At 35.1% G+C, this 9,332-nt stretch overlaps 1 long non-coding RNA gene across 1 annotated transcript; it reads right to left on the reverse strand.

The window, feature by feature from the left end:
• Positions 1-6,439: 6,439 nt before the first annotated feature.
• Positions 6,440-8,128, reverse strand: LOC147079254 (uncharacterized). The gene is made up of 4 exons (XR_015071543.1): positions 8,065-8,128; positions 7,876-7,980; positions 7,489-7,599; positions 6,440-6,702 (listed from the first exon to the last, which is right to left on the reverse strand). It is a non-coding gene; the product is annotated as an uncharacterized LOC147079254 (long non-coding RNA).
• Between the last annotated feature and the right edge of the window lie 1,204 nt (positions 8,129-9,332).

Genomic DNA, 9,332 nt, shown 5'->3' on the forward strand with positions numbered 1-9,332 from the left:
AAACAGTTTAACCAATCGCAATAATCAAAAACATTCAGTAATACTTAATTCATATCGACCATATATCGACCTTGGCAAGGAAAAAGGGTGTAGGGTGTAATCCACACAAATCATATTTCACAGGGGCACAAAAATATTTTTGTTATTGTTTTCGGTCAAAGTTAAAATAGGTACAAAATAGGCATAAACTTGAAGTGCATAATTATTAATTTGGTTTTTATATACCTAATATATTATTAATTATTCTTCTTCTTATTGTGCCATCCCCTAGCGGAGGTCGGCCAACATCGAGGCGATCTTATCTTTGTCGTCTGCTACCCGGAACAGTTCGGTGGAGTTGAACTCGTACCAATCACGGAGGTTCTTAAGCCACGAAATGCGGCGCCGTCCTCTGCTACGCTACCCATTGATCTATCCTTGAATGATGAGTTGGGGAATGCTGTATTTTTGTCCTCTCATAATGTGGCCGAGGTATTATAGTTTCCTGGTTTTATACTATGTACAACTTCTCGGTCCTTCCCCATTCGATTGAGAACTTCAACATTTGTCACCCGGTCAGTACAAGGAATTTTGAAGATGCGTCTATACAGCCACATCTCGAAAGCTTCAAGTCTCCGTGACATCTCTTGGTTTAGCGTCCATACTTCTATACCATAGAAAAGAATTGAGAGAACATAACAACGTACCATACGCAGTCTCAGACCTAGGTTAAGATCTCGATTGCTAAGGAGGCGTCTCATTTTGAGAAAGGCGCTCCTTGCGATCTCAATTCTAGTTTTTATTTCCTGAGACTGGTCCCATTTCTTATTGACCCATGTATCTAAATATTTATAATGGGTCACACGTTCGATTGGTTCGCTGTTAATGACAAAATTTGTGTTGGTGTCTGGTGTCGCTGTTTTTGATACTAGTAATGGTTTTGTTTTCTTGAGGTTCATTTTTATACCATAAGAATTGCTGACCTCATTAACCTTTTCTACCAGTTGATGTAAACTCTTTAAACTATCAGCAATCAGCACAGTATCATCGGCATATCGTATATTGTTAATATATTTGCCATTAACCATAATACCCACCGATTCACCTTGTAAGGCTTCCTTGAAAATAGCTTCCAAGTACATGTTAAATAGCAAAGGTGACAATATACACCCCTGTCTTACACCGCGACGAATTTTTACCTCTCCACTGATTTCGTTTTCAATCTTAATATTTGCCGTTTGATTCCAATATAAGTTAGCTATCAGTTGAATGTCTCTTGCATCAATGCTTTTCTCCTGTAAAAGTTCGAGAAGTTTAGGATGCCTAACAGTATCGAATGCTTTCTCGTAATCGATGAAATACATATAAACATCAACATTAACATCTAGGCATATTTGAACTAGAACATTCAAGCTGAAAAGTGCTTCGCGAGTGCTCAAACCACTTCTAAAGCCAAATTGTGTATCATCCATGTCTTCTTCGCATTTTCGAAAAATCCTATTATGGATGATTTTTAATAAAACTTTTAACATGTGGCTCATCAAACTTATTGTTCTAAACTCGCTGCACTCCTTTGCATTCGCCTTTTTTGGTAGAGTGATGAATGTCGATTTAAACCAATCATCGAGAATTATGCCCGTTTCGTAAAATTTATTAAACAAATCATCGAGAATTTCTAATTGATCTTCTTCTAATAATTTTATCATTTCATTGTAAATATGATCAAGGCCGACAGCTTTACCATTTTTAGAATTTCGTATTGCGTTTATTATTTCTGCCCTATTTATGCATGGGGCTTGTTCACATTCATTAAAAGTATAGCCAATAGGTCCCCTATCATCATCAAACAGATTTTCAATATATGTCTTCCAACGAGTCAGCTTCTTTTCTATATCTAATATAATACGCCCATCTTCGTCTTTCAAGATAGTTGATGAGGTTCCTTTCGTAATTCCCAATGTTTCCTTTATCTTTTTGTGCATATTAAAGGAATCGTATTTTCGTTGGAGATTTTCATTTTCTTTGCATTGGTCGGACATCCATTCTTCTTTAGCTGTACGAATTTTACTTTTTATGGTATTATAAATTCTTCTATATTGAGTTTCATTTTTATTTTTCCATTTTCCATTAAAGACAGAATCTCATCTGTCATCCATTTTTGCTTCTTAGCTGTTCTTTTATATTCTAATTGATTATTAGATATGGAGGAGAACACATCTTTTATCCTGTCCCACTTGTCCGTTATGTCATAGGACTGAGTGAATGAAGTTTTTATTTGTTCTATTTCTGTGTTCAGTGCACTTTTTACTTGTTGTTTGACTTCGGGATCCTTCAGTTTCAGTTAATGTCAACACGTTGGGTAGCTACAACAGGATTGTGGTCAGATGAGATTCAATTTCAATTTCAATTTTCAATTTATTTATTTTTACATATTGTGGACATTACAAATTATAAGTTTAAGACGTTCACAACATGACATAAAAAAGAGATAGATAATATGTTATTAAACAAATATGTACATACAAAAATATTAATTATATAGGTACATGGAAATACACCGGATGAGTTAAGCAGACCCTATTTTAAAAATTTATAAAATAACGTCCACCTATACTCATCCTCACGTAGGTGGAATATATCAACACCCGAAGCAATTTCGTTGAACATAGTTATCGCCCTCCCAATTGGCATTACCAGTGGCAGGTTGGTTCTGCACCTTGGGAGAATAAACAACTGATGTTCTCTATTTCTAAGATAGTTATCAGGGACACACAGGTCAACACTGCCCAGAATGGCAGAGTTCTCATTTATACCTCGTATAAGTCGAAAAAAATACATAGCTAAATAAAGATTTCTTCTAAATTGCAAACTGCAGTATGTAAGCATGCGTAAGAGAAAGTCAGTTGGATAAAGCCACGGATAGTATCCGTACAACCTCAAATAAAGGAGTCTCAAGAATTTCTTCTGAACCCTCTCCACCATAAGGCCATACTTCAACTGATGCGGTGCCCAAACAATAGACCCACTCTCAAGTCTGCTTCGAACTAAAGAATTAAATAAAAGTTTTAATACCGTAACATCCGAAAAGACCCGGGAAGTACGCATGACGAAGCCCAACATTTTAAGCGCCTTGTTACAAATGGTAACTATATGGCTAATAAATGTCAGTTTACTCTCAAACGTAATGCCAAGATCCCTTACAGATGATATTCGTGACAGAACTCTGCCATGCATCGAGTATTGGAAAAACAACACTTTTGAGGCTCTGGTAAACGACAAAAGATTGCATTTATCAATATTGAATTCTAGTTTGTTACGCCTGCCCCAATCTAATATATTATTATCTATATCAAGTTGGAGCTGACGACAATCGTCCAAGGTGACAACTTCCAAAAAGAGTTTCAAGTCATCAGCGAACAACAAAAACATAGCATTTTTTATTACCAATGCTATGTCATTTATAAAAATCGTGAACAGCAACGTCCCTAAGTTTGAGCCCTGAGGGACACCAGAAAAGAGATGTCAGTACCTGGATAAGTTTTAGTAGATGTTACGCTATTTCTGTAACGATTGCGAATTAATATATATAGTCTATTTGATTTCTTACAATGTTATTGCCATCATCTTGTGGGGATTTCCATGTATACAATCGCCTTGCTGGAAGTTTGAATAATGTGTTACAAACAACCATACTCTCTTCCTGGCGAAATTGTAGTAATCTTTCTCCTCGATCATTTCTTTGTCCTAGATCAAATTCTCCTACTAACTCTCCACTTTTACCTTTACCAATCTTTGCGTTGAAATCTTCTATAATTAGGGTAACTTCATTATCTTTCGTCGATTTTAGAATTTCATTTATCTGTTGATAGAATTCTTCTATAACATCGTCATCTTTGTCGGCAGTTGGAGCGTACACCTGTATTATATTAACATTACCCATCCATGATTTGAATTATAATAGCATTACTCTGTCAGAGTAGGGAACAAAACTATTGACCGATCTGTTAATTTTATCGGTCACTATGATACCCACTCCATTTCGATGGTGGTTATCATCATTTCCCGAGTAATACAAGGTGCCGTTGGCAGTTTTAAATCTGCCGTTTCCCTTCCACTTCACTTTGCTGATACCAAGGATATCTAATTTTAACCGATTCATTTCCATTATAAAGTTTTGCAATTTTCCACTTTTAAACATAGATCGCACATTCCAGATCGCAATCTTCATAGCCGGCCCGGGGATTCTTAGCACCCTCTGACCATTTAAGGCCTGCCGGGGACTGAGGGCCATGCAATTTGATTTTCCAGCCATGATGATTACTAGGGATATGGTTAATGTGGTAGTTTCCCGTTGCTTGTGTCAAAGCCATTAAAGCCGTTGCGACCATGCCTTCAGTTATCTAAATGTAAGCTGTACCGAAGTCCATCCTCTCCACCTTACATCAGTACTGGTAATTGCTGCTGTCCAATACCAGGGATATTTATTGACTTCCCAGTCTAGATCCGTTGTGTTCTGCGATACCAGGGCCACCTCTAGGAATGTGGTGCTGGCAACACGCACAGACGGTCTCGGTAAGTTAGAGGCTAATGATCTGTTTTAGATCTATATTACGCATCCACTTGCCTTGTAGAACAGCGAGGACCAGTGTCTGGTTTACGTAGAACAAAGGTACTACCTCTGCAGTCCAACTTAACCCCTAAGAGCTAAGCTAAGTTAACCTCTTATTGAGTTAATTTAAAAAAAAAAACCAACAAAAATGATGGTTATATCTTTTTCCCACGTCAGCTCCTTCCTTTTTTTTTAAGTTATTAGCTAAATTTATTCAGATATTTTTTTATAAAAAGGCATTTGCAGCTTACATCCTTTGTACATGTGTATTTAGTAGTGTACAACATTACTATCCAAGAGGGCTCTTGTGGTGCAGTTCGTAAGGCGCTGGTTAGATTCCCAGTGAGGACAATATAATGTTTTTCTCAAAGCCTGGGTGTTTGTGATTGTTCAAAATTACTAACAACCACCTTGTACAAAAAAAGCAAGGACATGGTTATTAATAACTACAAAAAAAAAACATTATCCAATAAAACCTATTTTGAATAAAATGAGGGTACTTACGGCCTTTTTCTTTTCTAAGGTCGATATTATAATATTTTATTTTAAACAAAGAGATTGAACTACTATGAATGCATTGTCTTCGATATCGGCTTTCTAGCTTTGACAGGTCATCGTTTCACGGAATTATTGATATGAGGCGTCTAATTCCAAAAAGCGATAAGTCCACATTTGGTCAAAATCGAGAAAAAATACGCACGTATTCTTGGTATAATTGATCTATAAATTCCAAAACGTGACAGCCCTACGAAAAAAAATATTTTAAATCTCGATTTATTACAAAAAACGCCAAGTCCGTGTTTCATATTATTTAAAGCTTGGTTGATTTCGCGCGTGTTTAAGTCCACCAATAAGGGAACGTTAAATATTGAAAAGGGCGTCTCACATGCTGTAGCATCTGGTAAACTTATAACAGTGCCACGGAAATATATGCCTTATGCGGGATAAATAAAAAAGTGAAGTACGAGTAGCGCTAAGTCCAATTTTATTTTTCCTATATTTATTACATTTAAGAGTTTATCGACTGAAACAAATTGCCATTTGGTTCTAATTTCGACATAGAATACATCGGGAAAAAAAATTCTCACGTTAAAACAAATAATTGAAGCCAGAAACATAAAATTGTTGTTTCCCGATGATATCGAATTGTGGACTTGTCACTTTTTGTAATTAGACGTCTCATATCCTAAACTCTTATTTTTATACCAACCCAGCCATATATCATTGTACAATGGAAATTATTATGATTAGCTCGGTTTGACCTAATTAGGTACTATGTTATGCTAAGCTTTATAAATGTGGTGGTTCCCTTAAATTATAATTCATGAAATTGTTTGTCGAGTTTTAATTTGTTCTTAGATATCATTTCCTATATAAATATAACTCTCAGGATTTATTTGAGGTAGGAATGACTAATTGATAAAATAATATGCCAAAATCTATCGAGAGACAAAAACTACACAATTATTTATAGCGACAATTTAACATGACGTATTTGTTTCCTTATAACAAATTAAAAATAACGTGACAAAATGCCATTAATCTTTTAAAGAAACTTACCTATGGCACACAGCTACATATTAGTGTATTTATAATATGTGAGACTTTCAAAGAGATTTTTGTGCTTCCACTGTGTTCTTCCTTCTTCTTTTCTCTCGAGTATGGCCTCTGCAACGAGCCTAAAACACCGAGGAAAGGACACATGGCGGAAGTCCAAAAATCTATTACGATAATTATTAGTGTATTGCTATACTTTATTTTCCTATATCTGTAAATAATTACACATTTCTAATAATTCCATTATAAGGGGAAAGGGTAATCAAAATCAATCTGGATAAGAACAAAATAATCTTTGTTTCATTTCATTTTATTCACAAACTATATTCTTTCTGTCCACACAAACACATGTTGTTCAAAAGATGATATATTGTTAAATTACATTATTATTTCATGTTAGATACACATTTTATTTTAAAACATCCGCTTAATTGTCATAGAATGTCCTTATGTCCAAAAAAATATTTAACTTTCAGATAATAAAGGAAAATTGTCAATGTTATCTATATTTGAACTAGTTTGGATTTTGTAGCTGATGATTTTTCCTAAATGTTTTCCTAAAAAATAATGACGTAAAAAAATTATTAAGTATTAATTGATAATAATCATCTCATTGCCGGTATTTGTAAAATCAGTCACCAGATTGCTTATACAAGGGGACATCCATCCATAATGAAAGAATATGATTATACTTAATGATATTTTCCAAAAGACAAAATAAGTGTAGGCCAACCATGGCCCCCACATCCTGAAACGGGCCCCCTGGCTAGAATCTTCGGCGGGCCCCCGTACTTATCGCTAAGGTTAAAGGCAATGTGACGCTATAGGTACACGCATTTTCCAAATGGTATTCAACGTAAAATTAAGGGTACCTATTAAGTGTAATTTTAGCATTTTTTTGTATTTTTGAAAGCATCTACCTACTTACTAGGATTATAGAGTTGTCGAATATCGACACAACCATCAAAAATTGCATCGCATAACCAAATATTTTAAAATGTTAATATTCTTGATAACAATTCCGCAGGCGACTTTTTTCACAATTAAAGCAAATATTTAATTCAAATTTATATCACTAATCTGGTCGACCCGCCAATCCGGGCCCCTCCTAAGCCCGGGCCCCCAGGCCAGAGCCCTGTCAACTCCCCCTTATGGAAGCCATGAGGCCAACCACTTGCAAGATAGAAAAAAAATGTTGGGGTAGACCTGTTAAAAGCTGGAACTAGTGCTTTGGAAACAGCCATAGTACTACAGAACCAAAAATCAGTCTAGTCAATATTTCAGTCTGATGACAGAGCAATCTCAAGAGAGATATCATAATAAAAAACATTATTGAAGAATACCTTAATCCAGCTGCTCTGCGGCGAAATTCGGTATAGATTTTTACCATGGCGTCAATGTGTGCAATCCAAGTCTCAAATTTTTCCTCCAATTCTAGTGGTTCAAATTCGTCTCTAAAAAAAGATCATGGTGATATAAGAAAACTACACTAGAAAATTCATATGGACAGACTTCCATAACAATAAAATTACTAGTAGCCCTGAGAATCAGGATTTTGAGTAGACGTGTGAGTTTTATCGTTTACGATAATCTCTGCCATAGATAGAATGCATGGACCCATCGGTCAAAATATAGAAGTCGCATTTTATTATTATTTTTATATCTTGGAACCACTGAATACCTGCAGATTCGAGTCATAATATTAATAATAAGGATAATCAGATTTCAACCTAGCGGCACGGCGTTCGAGTCGGTCAATTGACTTCCCTAGAGCGTCTCTCCATGCATCCATTTCAGCAAAACTTCCTTCAACAGGTGGTGGTGGAAGATCATACCTAAAGAATAAAAGTAAGTAAGTAGTCAGAGTAAACAGAAAAATCTACCGTATATTACACTATTAATATTGAAAAGAGATATACCAATTGTAATTGTCTGATTCGCCGGCCATCGTGGTATGTGAGATTTTGTTTTTTTTGACCGTTAAAAAGTGTTGCTATAAGCAAAATTTTACGTATATTATCTATATGGCTATAATGCCTCCTCTCTCCTCACCACGACTAATAATAAATTATTACTAGCTGAGCCAGCTGGCTCTCGCCAGTCTGTCTCGCTAGGTCTTGCAGACAGCTTTTCATCATAGTGACTTGGTGTTGGATTTTAATATAATAATTGTAAAGTGTGTATAGACGGCGCCATAGTTTTCCCTTCGGGATGGATTTTCTTTCACGTCAGACAATTGAAAATTTATCTGATTTGTCAGTTTTACGATATGCATGTCGTCACTGCAAATACAAATTTGGAGTCATGTGCGTAGTCTATTCTGGAGTCTGGCCTTCTCAATATCATCTGACACCATTTCAGGCTGCTAAGCTTAGCAAAACAGCTGGCAATCGCCGATTGCCACCACTGTCATTTTAATTTTAATACAATATATGTGTAGGTATGTGCATTTAAATATGATAAATAGTTATACATCTCAATCGTGATTATCATAAATAGCGATCCAATATAAAGCGAATATTAATCTCTTTCGGGTCCCATTTACATAATAGAAAAAGGTTAGCAGCATAAAAAATAAATTTAAACATTATTTTGTTTCATTGTCTATAAAAAATAAATGCTTGGAGCCACAGAATAATATTTTAAAAATCATATTTTGTTTTAAAAATTAACCTTAAACAATATAGTTTCCCGGTGCGGGACATTCATATCGAGACAAATGTTGATAAATAATGAAGTAATACATATTATATCTGATAAAAATAGGAATTTATAAGACCTAAAGATGTGGAATCAGCTTAAAAAGGCCTTCATCCAGCAGTGGATTGATACAGGTTGATGACGATAATGACGATATAAATGGGTAGGTATATAAAATCACAAATTTAAAAAAATATTGCAGTTTATATGACCAAGAAGAGTAGAATTAGGTTGGGATAACCTTCATCCAGCAGTGGATTAATCTTGGTTGATGATGATAATGACGATATTATGAATGGGAAAATATAATATCAGCAATTTTGATAAATATAGTAATTCATATGACCGACAGAAATTCAAACAACTTAGAGAGGCCTTCATCCACCGGTGGATTGATTCAGGTGTTCATAATGATAATGGAAATATAAATAGATATAATATATTATCACCGATTTTGATAAATACAGCAATTCAAATGACAGAAAGG

This window comes from Rhyacophila brunnea, unplaced genomic scaffold, assembly GCF_057557595.1.
Source record: "Rhyacophila brunnea isolate RB1 unplaced genomic scaffold, BYU_Rbru_1.0 scaffold_10, whole genome shotgun sequence".
Classification (NCBI taxonomy): domain Eukaryota; kingdom Metazoa; phylum Arthropoda; class Insecta; order Trichoptera; family Rhyacophilidae; genus Rhyacophila; species Rhyacophila brunnea.